The 15,401-nt window shown below is 38.4% G+C and overlaps 1 protein-coding gene across 3 annotated transcripts in view; it reads left to right on the plus strand.

Annotated features, from left to right (window-relative positions):
- LOC122809088 (class II histocompatibility antigen, B-L beta chain-like) overlaps positions 1-15,401 on the plus strand; it is an 837,388-nt gene that overhangs the window by 728,821 nt on the left and 93,166 nt on the right. The gene's annotated exons all lie outside the window — the stretch shown is intronic.

Genomic DNA, 15,401 nt, shown 5'->3' on the forward strand with positions numbered 1-15,401 from the left:
GCTTTGTTCCAAGTCAGACATTTCTGGTAAACAAATGTTAAAATAAAATAAATTTAAAAAATCTGTAAGCACTGAGGTGTTATAGAGTAAATATCCGAGTCTATTCACAGCCTGCCTTAGCTACCTTTTTTAAAAAAGCATCTACTACACTCTATCTTGGAAAGATATTGCGATCCTGAGTAAGACATGTTAGTACACCTGTGCCGTAAACTGAGCAGTGGAAAAGAAAGGCAACTAGTGTAGTTCTAGCCTATATGACAAAGAGCTGCTCTGTAGATAGTGTATGTGTCTAGGTTAAAGCTGCTATAAGTTGCACTGTAAAAGTACCTTTTGGTAAAGGGCAAGTGTACGTACTTCTGCTTCCTGGATCAGAACCTGGAGTGCTTATGTAGGGTAAAATTAAAGGTGTTATTTAGTCAATACTGAAATGCTTGTTTTTAACCAAACACATTTTCACCAACTACCAAGTCTCTGATCCGGTTTACTAAATGAGTGTGTAGTTGTGCAAGAAGTGCACTCTAGTTTAAGTGCAATTTTGGTTTAAAGCATTTAGTAGCACTGAGCAGGGTTTGAGTGAAATTTAGTAAAGTATGTGATAGCAGTGGGCAAGGTTTGTGTTGTATTTAGTAAAATGTTTCATAGAGCTGAGCAGGACTGTATGCTCCTTGAAAGTCAGTGTTTTTCACTTCATCTATAGGATTATTTACCTTTAAATTCTGACAAGGTGCCACCCTACTCTTTTCCAAAATAGGTAATTCTTTCCCCACCCCTGAATAACCTCATACTTAATAGGATTAATAAAAGTATCTGGATAACTCCTGTTTAAAAATAACCTTGATATTAAATCACATTCAAGCACAAAGTCATCATAATCTGAGGTCATTCGTAATACTAATAAGTTGACCTTTAACAATATTACACTTTAGAGATATTGGATGCTCACTCATAAAATGCAGATAGGAATTTGAAAAAGTATCCTTTCTGTGATTCCTACTCCTGTCTCTGCTATTTACAAAGTCTTTAGTAATATGAATATCTAAATAATAAAAATCTTCAGTCTGTATTTCATGAGTACATTTTAAGAAGGGAGCAGTTTGCCGAATATATTCTTCAATAAAATAAACGAGTCTCACTAGTCCTCGTCCAAAGATTACAGATACAGTAAACTCTCGGTTAATCGGCACCATTGGGAATTGGTAAATGACGGATAACTGTAGTTTCTGGTTGTTTGAGAGTTACTAGTAAAAATAGACCTGACTAATACTATACCCTATACTATTTGTTTGATTTGACTTGTTCTTAGGTTAGAGAGAGGAATTTTATTTTATTCTTATCTTTCTTTTTAAAACTCTAAAACTCTAAGAGCATAACATATGTTTCTGGTGGGAGGGGGGGGGGGCAGAAAGTGCAATGAATGAAAATTGTACTGTATTTCTTAGATTTTTTTTTTCTGGTTGCTTGAGTTCCGGTTAACTGAGAGTTTACTGTATCATCAAAGAACCAAGTGTAAAGATGACAATACTTAAAATACAGAAAATATGTTCCAGTGTTAAAAGTACTAAATTAGCAAACTGGGAGTACATTTGCTTAAAAAATTCCCCTTCAAAGTACATATAGTTATTTCTAAAATAAGTTCCATAAATTCGGTAATAAGCCTTATGTCCTTACTATTCAGGAACTCACAAGAAAGTAAAGCTTGTTCGAAACATTCTGTATCTTTAGAGTGGGGAACCAGAGAAAACAAATCCAAGACATCTGTGGCAATAAACAATACATTTTCAAAAAGTGTATCCCCTTTAAACACTCCAAAAAATCACATGAATCGTTTAGTATATGAAGTTTATAATTATAAAGTTTTCTGTCAACAAAAAATGCCAGGGATTGAGGTTTTGAACCACTGGCAGCCACAGTCAAGCATAAGGGTGGATCAACTAGTTCTTTGTGCACTTTAGGTAAACCAAATATGAAGGGTATTCTGGATTTATCAATTAGTAAACCCTTATCTATAACATTCTTCACAAATAACTCTTCCAATGCCAAATCAGTTCTATGATAGGCAATGTTAACTTCATTTTTGAAGACTGGGGAATACTTATCTATCTCATGTAGCATGTTTAACATTTTCTCTGTTTATTGCACTGTATCCATAAGTACTAAGCCACCTCCTTTATCTGGTTTCATCACACGTATAGTCGTCTTTTGAATTAATTCATTCATAACCCTTTTCTCCATTAATTCCAAATTAGTAGTTATAAAACCACATTTATTAACCAAGCCCCTAATGTCCTGTTCCACCAAAGATTAAAAATTTTGTAGGACTGGGAGAAGTGGGGGATTAAAAGTGCTCTTTCTCTTAAAAATAGGGGGTAGCAGAAACTCCAGCCTCACGCTGATAATAGCAATTCAAGGTTAACTTTCCAAATAAATAACTTAAAATAAATTGCAGTCCTATTAATATACAAAAGAAAAACCTTTTTTTAATGGAAAAATGTATATAATTAAGTTTCAGTTGAGCATAACTGTAAACTCTAAAATTATCTTGTTCAAACACAATCCCGTTGGGATGTTCCAAAATATCACAATTTGCTTCTAAAACTGTTTTTTCTTCCCCTTCTTCCTATTCCCTGCCCCCTCTTTCCCTTCCTGCAAACTGTGGAGACTGAATCAAGTAGCCCCTGTGTATTCTGTGAGATCATCTCAATGGCGGAAACTCCAAAGGGTATTGAAAATTAATTTCATTATTCCCTTCTACAATGGGGAGGTTAATGTTAAAATCAGGACAGTCAGGCGTAACCTCCTGATAAACTTCAGGAGTCTTATTGGTTTTAGAAGCTAAAGAACCCTTTAAAGAGTACACTTTATTATTCAAATAATCTTTTCTATCTCCTTCCAACTTTAAAACATTCCTTGTTTTAGAGGCATTAATCTTCTCACCCACTGTCCTGAACACTGAATAATATTCATTTTGATTATCTTTCAATGTGTGCAATAAATCATTAGTAATGGCACTATTTAATTGAGTAATATCATTGAGCAACGCAAATTTGTTGTTCTTGATAATAGTTCTCATTAATTCAAACCCCCATCTATCAAACATACCCATTAATTCATGATGGAAAACACTCCCTACTAAAACATTATTCAGGTATTTAAACACCCTTAAACCTTTTGGCACCTGTTTCCTGTTTAAACATTCTTTGAGAAAAGTACTGTGCAACATAATATTTTGATATTTAAATAATTTATCCTGTAGTCTTTTCAACATATCAGAATAGGAGCCTAAATGCTCCAAGGAGTCCGATACCTCTAAGTTAATATCTGACATAAGCCAAGTTCCAAAATCCACTCTTCGCTGAGAAGAAGTAACAATTCCATATTAACATCTGTACTGGGAAAAAATGACAATTTACTTCCAATTCCAAGGCGAACAGCAATGTCCTTGACACTGTCATTAGTACCATTAGTAGAAATGCTGTATACTTTCTGGTTGCAAGGTATGATGGTGTTAAGGAAACTTGTGTGTTAGGAGCTTATGAAACATTAGTTTCTTCCTGTTGGATAAGTAGTTTCACCAGTCACATTAATTCTGCTATCACAACGTCATGCAGACCTAATCCCTCAACAGCTGATTATTTAACACGGATACATAAAAGTAAAAAAAAAATGCATATCTCCCCAGCTTTAAGCCTTCAAAAATGTTATCCTTTTCCCCTGGCTCAGTGATTCAAAGACACTGCAGCACAGTGTGGGGTTGTGCTCTTAGTAGCTATGGTGCCTCAGTAATAAGCTATTTAAGATGCTGAGACCAGCACTAGCACAGGCATTACTCACTGTCTCACAATGGTACTTACACATTACAGAAGAATTTAAAAACTGCTCTGGTGGCACAGAAGGATAAAACCCTGACTATGACCTAGACAACCCAAGTTCAATTAGCTGTTGGGGAAACTGTTGGAGCAAGCAGGGAGGATGTGGCATTCCTATCTTAGGAAGGAGGGGTGTGCCAATGACTCTCTAGTGGAGCTCTGGTGGAGGCTAGAACTCAGAGATAGACATCAGGCTGAGGGGTGGGGTAAACAACACAGTGTACACACCTCTTAGCCTAGGGAGTGGAGTTGCATGCTGTAGTTCCTGAACCCCAGCCAGCCATCATGTAAAAATGGTAGGCAGACAAGGGGTGTGAATATGGGGCTACAAAAAATACCAGGTCCCTGTGGATGATGGCAGCACTCCTACCACTCAACGCACACCTTCATTGAGTGAAGAAAGCATGTGCAAGTTCAGATGGGTTCATTGGGTGGGGAGGCAGACTTGAAGGTAGAGGGGTACTGGTCAAAAATAAATAAATAAACAATTTAATGCTCCAATTTTTGCAATCAGTGCCAATATACTAAAGGTACTCAAATGTCTGAAAGAAAATGTATCATCTTTGGAGAACAACCAGCAACTCAATGACCAGAGCAGACTCAGTGTAGCAGGAGATGCTGGAAAGAGAGAAGAATGATCATGCTATGCCTCCTCACCTCTCTCTAGGGAAAGGAATTGGGGAGTAGAGCTCTTACTGTACACCCATACTTAGTTTATGACTGCCCTCCACAACCTGTAAATTAAAAAGATGGCTACAATATTAAGTCTGTCTCCCTGTCCCCTCTGTGGTCACAGAGAATTCATAGCTTGCATAGTCATGAGGCCACTACTGTCTGCATAAACAAGACCCAACTGGCAAAGAGATACATCTGGGGTATGCCCAGAAAGCAGTGGCCCTGAGGAAGGATAGAGCAACAGAAAATGAGAGGGGATCCAACGTCAGTTTTGGCCTACCAAACGTGTAATTCTGCAAATACCACCTCCCACCTGAAATTATGGAAAAATGTTTGACGGCCAGCCAGCAGGAGACTGATATATTACAAGGATTACAGCATTCTTCATTTACAGCATTCTTCATTTACATCACTTAAGGTATCAATGCATTGTAATCCAGCTGTTAGAGATGAGAGGTATCTGAATGCTTGTAGAGTAAAGCAGGGTGGATGAAAGCAATTTGCAGAGCTTGTCTTTCATATCATTCAAAAATAATGCCACAGGAAAAAAATAATAAGTTATAATTCAGTAGAACAGGTTAAAGTATGGCATGCTAATGAGTTTTATCCTACAGCATGTAACTGGTTCTCTCAGCCTGTATGTGCATACTATATCAGTTGTTCCAAGGTTGTCTTTGAAAGAAAGGCTTGTGCAGATTCATAAGACAATACCTTGACTCAACCGATGGCATCCTTCCTGCCCTTTCCATATCACACCTTTCATGAACATCATTTATCTATGGTACTACATTCCTCTTGGCTTTTACATCAAATCAAGTTACTTCTAATTCCATTAAGAAAAAATATTGTTCCTCTCTACAACTGCCTAGCTGCTCTGCCAATATACTTCTTTGCCAGCATACCAATAGTGATATTTTCTTACATTCTGCTTTCCTCTGGATCATCATTGTTCTATTAATATTGTCAAATGTTTACATTCCATCCAAAAAACACATTGATCCACGTCCATTGGTTTTGTCAACACCTTTGCCATTCTTTTAGACATTATAGATATAAACACTTTATAATTATGGTTTACAATTGAAATGGGCCTATATGAAGCAGGATCTGATGGGTCTTTATTATCTTTAGGTATTACACCCACCACAGCTTTTTTCCAGGTTGTTGGTGTTTCCTCTCCTTTTAAGATACTGTTAAAACCTTCCAGATCTTTATCACTTTCTTCCCCTTGGTTCACTAACTGTAGTTTCCGAAAGTCCACCAGAATACCATCTATTCCTGAGACTTTCATGCAGTTTGGTTATATATCACAATTTTTCTCATCTCCTTCTATCTTAATTGTTTATTGTTTAGCCTTAGCTACTTCTAACCTTGGCATATTTAAGTGTTCTATAAATATTTCCTTTGTGCTTTTTCTTGATTTCCCCATTTCTGTACTTTATACAGATTTTCATAAAATTTCCAAAAGATCGCTAATATTTGTACAGAATCTCTGTTTTTTTTTAAGTTGTTATAGGCTACTTACATTTGGCAACAACCCTTTCCACTTTCTGTTGCCTAAGTCATTGTGCTCTGAATATATTATCAAAAAACAGTTGCTTACAGTAATCTTTCTAAACTCATGCACATTATCCAGCTAGTCCCATATTTTCTCTTTAGCATTCTACAGTTGTGCCTCTTCTTGTTTTGTGAGATTCCCCTTATGCTGTAAAAAATTTAACCTTTGTCAGCTCCTATAAATAATTATTCTTACTTCTTAATTGCATCTCTCTCTTTTATTTCTACCCTATTTTTAAACCTCCCTTTAATTTTACTCACTAACTATAATTTCTAGAGTGTTTTCTATCTTCTCTAATAACTCCTGAATAATTTCCACTACCCATTCTTTAAATTCCTCTCTTTTTAACAGGTAGGTGGGGGAAGCACTAGTGTCTCATTTTTCCTTCATTACACTGCATTTTTATCTTAGTTATTATTGGTGCATGACCTGAAATAGCTATTGAATGTCTGTCAAAGTTTTCAGTTATCAGCACAAACTGCTGTGAAATATAGTATCTGTTTAGCCTAGCCCAGTTATTGTACCATGGGGATTAATATATATTTTTTCTCTGAGTTCCTACTACTGGATTTGTGTTTTCCATACCAAATATTTTCATAAATCTATATAGAAATATATCCTCTTTTGTTATAGTTTCCTTCTAGGCCCTCCAGATACATCCTCACTGCATTGTTGCAAATCAAATTTCAGTCTCCACCTATAAGTAATATTCTCTGCTGAAATCTGATTATTTTACCCAAATTCGTTAAGCTCCATAATAGCAGTTTTAAGTGGAATATAAATACATGCCAGAGTTATCCTCATCCCTTGCCAGTAGCCTTTACTACCACAAACCTACAATTATTATCTCATCTTTCCTTTCCTATCACTATTAGAGCTTCTCCAGCAATTAATAGAAGTACTCCTCTTTTTCTTTGTCCCAGATATTCTACTAAATATTCATCCTGAAATCCTTTCCTTATCAAATTCACATGCTCAGTTCTTCTGAAATGTGCCCCCTGTAGCATTGCTATTTGCAGTCTGCATTTCTTAATATAATTAAATATTTATTCCTTTTTTGTATATACCTGGAAGATCATTCACATTCAAAGATAATATGGAAAGTGTCACCATTATGAAAATAAGTCATTATTCTCACCTATTCTATAGAACAGCTTTTTTGAATGTCTGTTGTGATACATGCACCCATTAATGTTTAGCAAGTTGATCATTTATGCATTTTATTATCATTTCTATTTAAGCCTGTGGAGTTCCCCCTCAGAGCCAGTAATCAAGGAGCCTGAATCCTCAACACTGACATTGGTGAGAAATGTTCACTTGGAACAAAGATATGTACACACAGTATTTCTAGATATAGCTCTCTGCACCAAGTACAATTTCCCTTAAGTGCACACAAGGAACATACTCACTTAGTGATCTGGGTTTCCCTCTGTCTCTCTCCAGGCCCCCACTCACACTCCCCGCTGGCACAGTTATAGAGTTGAGTCCGCAGCCGAGTGTCCCAGGCCAAGTCCTCTACCACCGTCTCTGTGAAACCAGTGCTCTGTGTCCCTCCTCCAAGCAGCTGACACACACACTCTTTGAGATTTGATTTTCACACAAACACCTGGGAAAGGCTGGCACAGATTTACTAGCTATGCTCCTCTACCCAGACTATAATGTAGATACTGCCACCCGGATACTCCAAAGCCAGCTACTCTAAAGCTCTTACAAGGGTACCCAATTATACCGAGTAAAATTAATATTAATACAAATTGTAGTGTTTGGAAAATGCATTAAGGCTTCCAAGAGCAGCCACGGTGTCACCAAATAGATATAACTACTCTCAAAGGTTAAAGCATTCCCTAAAAGACCAGACACAACAAAAAGTTTGTTTAACTATATTTAATGGTGGTGGTGTGTCTTTCAGCTTTTCCCTGTTAGGGGTCACCACGGCAGAACTCCGGTCCACTAATGATTGGCAGCAGATTTTTACGTGCCGAGTTGCCAGCTCTGATGCACAACCTTCAACGAAGGTATGCCCATTCACGTATGTCTCCACACAGAAGACGCTCTAACTGAGAATCGAACATGACAATGTCTTACTGTTAGGTGACAATGCTACTGCAGCACCACCACCGCAGCTGATGTTTAACTATATTTAATAATAAATAATAAAAGAACATGAAAATACTAAATATCTATTTACAATAAACACCAAAGTTTCAATCACAGGAAATATTAAAATAACACAGATGAATAGATTCACACTGATACAGAAAAACAGCACTTAACTAATCTCACTATATTTTCCTGACTGATGTAAAGAATTACTATTCTCCAGTTACTTACTAAAGCAAGGCAAGATGAAGTAGGCGAGTGATCCTTCAATGTCAGGTGTCAAAAATAGACTGCTCTGAGAATTCTGTCTCATCTAGAATTAAAACATCATTCCAGTTCTAGATTACAGAATGACATCACATACATCTGGTTATCTGACTTCTGGTTCCCATACTACCCCCTTTACTAGAAACCGAACCAGAGTCTCACACGTGTGTTACCATGCACATAGGGTTTTGCTGAGATGTATTACAGCATCTGGAAGCCATAAAAACATTTCAGCACTTCCACTCTTCCAAGGCAGCAATTAGTTCACTGCTAACGACAATATAGCAGGATTCTTAGTTCTTGTTTTCACAGACATTTTGCCTCTGGCTGTAATAAGAACTGTAAGATATAATGTTTATGGCCTAAACCAGGTAATGTAATTCCAAGATATTGTCTAAAGATTAGCTGGGGCTGAGATTAACCTCTTACCTTCTAGTATCCTATTTTACAATATATACATTTAATCAGTTACAATAGTACAGTCTGACATACATGTATACTTCTTTTCTGTCCATCAGGGTACATTGTTGGTACATTTTTAACACAAGCAGCTTTACAAATTAATTTTTCAACACAAGCAGCTGCACAAATCAGTTTGATATACAAATGACATACAATTCTTTACAAAACTCCAGCTAGCTATGCTGGCATATGTTACACATCTACTACCCTACTTCTCCTGGCATAGCTGGCAACACCTAACATTGTTACATTCCTCCGCCTTTTGAAGATGCAACCTAGTTTTTTAAATAACCCTTGAGAAATGTGGCATAAGGGACATGAGCCTGTCTGGGAACACATTAATCCATACTCTGTCTTGAGAGTCCATCTGCATTGGCATTGCTGACCCCATTATGGTGCTACAGTGTTATATCATATGCCTGCAACCCTAGGCTCCACCTTAATAATTTGGCATGTTGCTGGCTGGGTTCAATGTAGCCATAGATCCCCCTCAGGCTCCTCCTGCCACCCACTGCAAATACTCAGCACAAGGGACTCCCTGTTATGGTAAGGCTTCATCATGCTAACATGGTACAGTTTGTGCCCCTGCCTCTGACCTAGCAGTTCTAACATGTAGTTAACATCACTGACCTTCCTTACCACTTCAGAGGGTCCCTCCCAAGCTGCCTGCAGCTTACTGTGTCTGACAGGAATGAGTACCATAATCTGCTGCCCCTTGAGCTTGAGCATTCCTGTCATACCAGACCTTTTTCCACTGTTGGACTCCTGCCAGGTTCTCCTGGGCCAAGCCCATAAACTCCCTAAGCCTTGTCCTGAAGTTTAGGACATATGCCACAACAGACTCTTTGTGGGATTCACACTCACCCTCCCATTCTTTACAAATCAAATCTAAAAGCCACCTCACTCAATGCCCATACAACAACTCAAAGTGTGAAAAACCTGTGGATTCCTGGGGTACCTCTCTCTATGCAGAGAGCAGATGGGGCAAATATTTGTCCCACTCTCTCTTAAACTGGTCTGCAAATACCTGTAGCATGGCCCTAAGCAAAGATTTTAACCTTTCCACAAGACCATTAGTCTGGAGGTGGTAGGGGTTGTCTGTAGGTGCTTCAGCCCACAGCAGTACCACAGACAAGCCAGCAGGTCTGTAATGAAATTGGCACCTTTGTCAGTCAGTATTTCTCTTGTGAAACCTACCCTGCTGAAAATTTCTAACAAACCATGTGCCACCTTCTCAGCCTCGATGGAGGACAGAGCCACTGCCTCAGGGTATCCAGTAACATAATCTACTACAACCAGGATATACTTCTTCCCTGTGGAACTTGGAGTACTCAGAAGCCCAACAATATCCATAGCTACCCTCTGAAATGGCTTCTCAATCGCAGGCAAAGGCATCAAAGGAGCCTTGACCTTGTCACCGGCCTTCCCTACTTTTGGCAGCACTCACAGGTTCTGCAGTACCCTGTTACATTCCTTGGAATCCCGGGCCAATAAAAGTTCTGCATAATATGTATCTTGGTATTCCTCATCCTCATATGACCTGCAAAAGGAATATCATGGACTATGGCTAGAAGTGCCAGACGGTAGGCTCCAGGCACTACCAACTGCTGTATTATCTCACCCTCTAGCCCTCCCTCAGGGGTCCACTCTCTGTACAGAAATCTTTGTTCCAGTATACAGACTCCCCTTTTCCTTGAGAATCAAGCACCTCCCTAGCTACCTCTCTCAAGCCTCGTAATGTAGGGTCAGAGGGCTGAGCTGGAAACTCTATCTTTGTGACTCTTCCCACCTCCATTTCCACAGTAAGCCTGGTATCTTCTGACAACAGTGCCTCACTGTCAGCCTGGGTACTACCACTCACCTCTGCCCTTGCAGTCATGCTATCAAAGGGAATATCAGTACCTACAAGCAGCTGCGGCTCACCTTCAGGCTCACTGCTACAGGGTAGCTCCCTTCCTGAAATAGCCACCTCACCAGCCCTGACATCAGATGTGAGGTCTGTCTGGGTCTCCCCCAGGCTACCAGACCCACATGCCTGTCTCCAAGCTTGACTGAGTGTAACTGCATGTGCACCAGGTACTGCATTATCAAAATAATTCCCTATCAAGACATCTGCAGGGATATCAAACATATCTACTTGCTTGCTTTTTTTTCCACCCTTCCACTCAAGGTGAACCCTGTCCAAAGGTATTTGGGATGGGGTACCTCCTAAAGCTCTGACTGGAGTGGGCTGCCCAAGCAAGTAATGCTTCTCTTTAACCATGCAGGCTTCATAATGGTTATGTCAGAGGTTGTGTCTCTCTTAGCAATGGCCTGTTTTCCATCCACTAAGATAGGATATAAACTCTGGTGATAGTTTGGTACCACTGTTGTCTCCAGGTTATTCCCACTTGCTGGCTTCCCCACCTTTTTTTTCCACCTTGCTTCCATGGACATCTATGATACATGGCCCCACTGGTTGCATTTAAAACATCTAACCCTTTATCCTAGCTGTGTACCTGAACTAGTGGCTTCCCCTGTTCCTGGTGGACTCTGTTGGGGTGGTTTAGGCTACCCATCATGGGTTCCCTTATATCCATGTGCAGTGATGCCTTGCTGGCTAAGTAGAGATTTTTCTGCAGCTCATCCGCAGTTACGCTCCCAGCCTGCCAACCAGATTCCCATGTCCTCAGGCAAAGTGCTAAGGGCTTTTTTGTACACAAAAAGGTCTGCCAACCTTTCAAAAATGTTGGCCTGATGCCCACTCACCCACCTATGAAAATAAGTGCTTAGCTCAGCAATTATAATCACATACACTTTCATCTGCCTTGTATCTGTGCTCATGAAACTTTTTTTCTGTAAGCTTCAGGTGTTAACTTAAAGCATTATAATAAGCATTGTTTGACTTTATCATAAATTAAACAGTCAGTGGCAGACAATTTAGAAACAGCAGTTACAGCTTTACCATGGAGTAAGTGATCAGAAACTGTACCTAGGGCCCCTATTTCACAGACGGGCATAGGTGTCCATCAGATACCTGTGAGGGTCAGATCTATGCAGGACATGGAGGACTGGATCCTGAAGTTATAGAAATAGGTGAGCAGTTAGCCAAGCCTGTTTTATCTTGAATTCAGTGAAATCAACAGGCCTTAAGTGTTAAATGTTGCTCTTGGTCTGATGGAAGAACTAAGTGAGAAATAGTCTGGTAGTGGTGAAGACCAGGTGGTTTCAGTGAAGGTAAATCCCTGTAGGGTTCTGGAGTGGAATATTTGAGGAATGTGTGAATAATCAAGGTAAGTTGGCATAATTTCCATTAATTCTTTTGTTGATGCTGCGGTTATATATTTATAAATAAGGGGAAAACATAAACAAGAATATAAATTTAGTAGAAAAAAGTAAGGGGAAGGAGATGATACGTGTTTCAAGCAATGTATTATACTTTGGGTGTGTGAGAAACACTGTCAACAGTAAATTAATTTCACACCACAGCATATTCCAAAATTGTCCAAAAACAAGTCATGGGTGCCAAACTTGAGTCCCAAACAGCAGAATATCCAGAAGACAAAAGCAAAAGAAACAGAGATCAAAATCATTCGTAGTTTATTCAAAAAGCAAAATGTAAAAGCATAAAGCTTTCGAGTTGCATCAACTCTTTCTCAATGCAGATAAAAAACATTCACTACACTCAACATTTATTTTACAGAACCAGCTAATTGATGACATCATTAATTGCAGTTAATTGGTAAAAGACCAGCCCTAAAAAAAAATTTTTTTAAACCAACATTTCACTTTGTTGTTTGACTTACTTTGTTACTTAAATAATAATAGAAAAACAATTAAACATTATAAATATCATATAAATTCTCTCTCCAACTTTAAAATAGGTTTAACAGTATTCCTTGAATTTAAACCTGGAGACTTATCTGCTTTAAAATAATTTATCCAGTTATACTCTGCAGCTTCAGTTCTTGACACAATACTGCTCCCTCTCACCCATTTACTAACCTTTTGTATCACTCTAAACATAAAATTATGCTCATCTCCACATTCCATAACATGTTTACTTAAGGCATTAGCTCCAACCTTCCTTCTTATTTCAGATAAATGGGAGGCTATTCTTTCCTTTAGCTTTTGATTTGTTTTACCTATATAAAAATTTTTACATGCAACACAATTAGCAATATACACTTGATTTTCAGTGGTGCATGTAGCAAAGGAATTAAAATAAAATATCATACCAGTAATATGGTGAATAAAAGTTCTCCGGTTCGATTCTCGGCTGGGGTGCCTTCTGTGCGGAGTCTGTATGTCCTCCCTGTGGTCATGTGGGTTTCCTCTGGGTGCTCTGGTTTCCTCCCACATCCCAAACACATACAGTAGGTGGAATGGACACTCTAAATTGGCCCTAGGTGTGAGTGTGTGCATGTGTGTGCCTTCTGTGGAAGATCGGGCGCCGGGCTGGCAACTCAACACAGTAAAACTCCACTGCCAATCATGAGTGGACAGATGATCCACTGTGGCGACCCCTAACCAGGAAAAGCCGAAAGAAGAAGAAGAATAGGGTGAATAAAAGAAATGTCAGAATTTATATATTTACAAACAGAACAATTAAAACAAGGGACCATACCTTTGGTAATAACTTTACTATTATTGTCACTAATATTACTTGTCACCATATCCTTATATCATAATTTCTGTTTTAAAGTACTTTCCTTTTTAAAAGTAAAAGAAGGTCCTTCTCCTACTATTTGCTTCAGTTCAAGATTTGAAGTCAGTATAGACCAATTTTTTGTAATAACAGATTTGATCATACTAGTGTGTCTATTAATTGCTCAATGCTTGAGATAGTTCTTGAAAACAATGTGTTTCATTTTGATGGTCAGTCAGAAAAAATACAGAGACACCCACACACATCCTCCAAAGCTGAAAGAACTGGTGGAAATGGTGGAGGTACAAGAAATTCCTTCTGTAACACCTCATAACATTTTCCAAGAGACCGAGGAACATCAGTGTACACCCACTGCAAACACTGGCACATTCTGAAAATAGTTTCAAAGAGAGACGAATCCAAAAGGGAGCAACTTCTAAGAGTTGAAATAGACTGCAACATGAAGTTTGATACTCACATCTCACTCGCTATAAAGTACACAAAAAATGGGAGGACTATACGGAAATAAACAATTCCTCACAAACAGCTCCAGGGCTAAAATAGCACAAACACATCTCATCTCTACACTTCTATATGCCTCCCCTATCCTCGCCAATGTTAGAAAATCAGATATAACCAAACTTGATGCCTGCTATAACAAAATTGCAAAGTTCGCCACCAACAGCCCACATCAAACACACCACTGCTTAGCTCTTAAACAACTCAACTGGCTTGAACTTCCCCACTTTCTCCTTTACAACCAGCTTATATTAACCCATAAGATTCTTTACTACCCCGATACAACTCCTGCATTACAAAACCTAATACAGTGTTACTGCAGTACTGGAGTCCTGCACTCAAACAATAAACCTCTCCTTCAAGTCTCTAAAGCCAACAACTCTGAAGAAGGCTTCCGCTATTCAAATTTTAAAGATAAAAAAATGGAACACTTTGCCAACAAATATAACAGCCACACCATCCATAGCTCAATTTAAGACATCTTTAAAAGCACACCTACAACTAATTGGATTTACAACTGTGACTCCCCAGGGTAGTCTAACTCCATCTCTTTTGTACTTACTCAAAGTAAACACCCCTCCCTTATTTTCAGACAGTAGACTTCTCTTTATCTTGCAAGTCTCATTCCTCATACCGCTCTCAACAGTTCCTAGTTCTTCTAAATATAGACACTTGATGTCTACTTCATATTATCAAAATACTGTCATACTGAGTGTTATTTTCATTGTACTGTTTAAGGTGTTTCTTCTTTCTACCTGTATATTGTACTATTTTTATCATACTGTTAGTTGTTGTACAATTTATAGTGTTATCCTAGTTTTTATTGATGTAAATGAATAGCGTTATTCTTCTGTATCTGTGAAATTGTACTTTATTATTCTGTGATATATGTGGAACATTTCTCCATGGGCCTCTGCTGAAAAAGGAGTTGTGTCCAGTCAGATTTTCCTGGTAAACAAATGTAAAATAAGTAAAGAAATAATAAAGAAATCAGAAACATAGCTCTCCACTGACTCTGAATCAGAAAACTGAGGATAGAACTTGAATCTGACCCTTTATTTTCCTGTCAAGATTTAGAATCTTGAGTCTCTTCAGGGAAGGAGTAATTTCTCTTTCTTTTTCCACAAACTACTTTATAAACAGGATCAGTAGCCTGAATGAAACCCTGAGCTAGACCCCATAAACTTCTCCTTGTAAAGGAAATTTGAGGAGAAGATACATGTTATTTTTTATTTATTTTTTTTTTTTTGAAGGAAAACAAATTGCGCCAGTGGTGTTATAAATGGCAGCAGTAGCTTCCTTGGGGATGGGCACAACATTCTGACAA

The sequence above is a fragment of the Protopterus annectens genome, chromosome 8.part0, assembly GCF_019279795.1.
Source record: "Protopterus annectens isolate FY-2018-M chromosome 8.part0, PAN1.0, whole genome shotgun sequence".
NCBI lineage: Eukaryota > Metazoa > Chordata > Ceratodontiformes > Protopteridae > Protopterus > Protopterus annectens.